Genomic DNA, 1902 nt, shown 5'->3' on the forward strand with positions numbered 1-1902 from the left:
ATCCCTTCACCTTGAGTGTGGGCTGGATCTAGCAATTTGCTTCTAATGAATAGAATACAGCAAAATCAATGAGAAGTCACTTCTGTGATTAGGTGACAAAAGACTCCTAGCACTTTCTTGCATTTGTTCTGCTTGTTCATTATAATGAAGCAAGTTGCAATATGGAGAAGCCCACAAGGCAATAAACTGAGGGTAGGCTCTGACCAAAAACCAAAGAGGAATTGAGGCCCTTTGTCCAAAAGCCTGCAAGGAACTGAATCCTGCCAACAACTACATGAGTGACCTTGGGCATGGATCCTTTCCCAGTTGAAACTTCAGAGAAAGACCTCAGCCTCAGCTGCCAACTGAGAGCAGTCTTTCTCATTTAGAGGATCCAAATAAGCCATGGGCAGATATCAGAGACATTGTGATATAAGCTGTTGTTTTAAGTTGCTAAGTTTTGGGGCAATTTGTTATACAGCAATGGATGACTAACACACTTTACCTGTCTACCATTTTTGGACACGTTCCCTCCTTTTATTTGCTGTTATAAATAATGCTGTACTAAATAGCCTTGGGAATATAACTTCATTTTCAGAAATGAATTTCCATAAGTGAAAATGATAAGTCAAAACACATGAGCAGTATGCACTCTGATAGTGCGTATAATAAAATTTTGGAATGATACAGAGAAGATTAATATGGCCACTACTTAAGGATGATAAACAAAGTCATGAAGTGTTCCATATTCTTTTTACAAATGATTAAAAGCAGTTCAATGAAGGAAGGATAGCCTTTTCAACAAATGGTGCTAGAATGAGGGGCCATCTATAGGCAAGAAAATGAAACTCAAATTAAACTTCACACCTTATACAAAAATTAGCTCAAAATTGATTATGGACTTAAAACATAAAACTATAAAACCTTTAGGAAAAATAGAAAATAAAAATACTTTGGCATCTTGGGCTTGGCAAAGAGTCCTTAGATTTGACACCAAAAGCACAATTTATAAAACAAAAATTTGATAAATTGGATCTCATCAAAGTTAAAACTTTTCCTCTGTGAAGTCCAGGTGAAGAAGAAAGAAAGAAAAGTAACAAACTGGGTGGAAATATTTGCAAACCACATAGCCAACAAAGGAGTAGTATCTTGAGTATATAAAGAACATGCAAAACTCAATAGTTTAGTTAAGCAAAACAAACACTCAAATTAGAAAATATACAAAAGACACAGACTTTTCAATGAAGATGATATACAGATGACAGATAAGCACATGAAATGATGTTCAACATTAAGAGCCAGCCGGGAAATGCAAATTAAAACCATAATGAGATATCACTACATACAGATCAGAATGGTGACAATAAAAAATTGTGACATTACCAAATGCTAGCAAGGATGTAGAGAAACTGGATCACTATTATTTTGTTGATGGGAATGTAAGATGGTATAGCTATTCTTGAAAACAGTTTGGCAGTTTCTTATAAAACTAAACATGAAATTGCCATAGGAACCCCAAATTGTACTCTTGGGTATTTATCCCAGAGAAATTAAAACTATGTGCACACAAGCACCTGCATGTGAATGCTTGTAGTGGCTTTATTCACAATAGTCCCAAACTAGAACAGCTCAGATGTCTTCAGCAGGTGGATGGTTTAATTGTGGTACATATATACAAAAAAAATTACTCAGCAATGAAAATAAGAAAACTATTGATACATGCAGTCATTTGGATGGATCTTCAGGGAATCATCTGAGCGAAGAAAAAATCCAATCTCCAAATGTTACATACTACATATTTTATATATTGTTCTTCAAATGACAAAATGTTATAAGTGCAGGAGTTAGGGACAAGAGATGGAGAATGGGAGGCAGGAGAGTATGATTATAAAAGGGCAGTATGAGAAATTCTTGTGATGAAGG

General features: G+C 35.3%; 1 non-coding gene across 1 annotated transcript; it reads left to right on the forward strand.

Annotated features, from left to right (window-relative positions):
* The first annotated feature begins 627 nt into the window (after nt 1-627).
* LOC112067328 (U6 spliceosomal RNA) lies at nt 628-732 on the forward strand. Its single transcript, XR_002893204.1, has one exon. It is a non-coding gene; the product is annotated as a U6 spliceosomal RNA (small nuclear RNA).
* The last annotated feature ends 1170 nt before the right edge of the window (nt 733-1902 follow it).

The sequence above is a fragment of the Physeter macrocephalus genome, chromosome 17 (genome assembly GCF_002837175.3).
Source record: "Physeter macrocephalus isolate SW-GA chromosome 17, ASM283717v5, whole genome shotgun sequence".
Taxonomy (NCBI): domain Eukaryota; kingdom Metazoa; phylum Chordata; class Mammalia; order Artiodactyla; family Physeteridae; genus Physeter; species Physeter macrocephalus.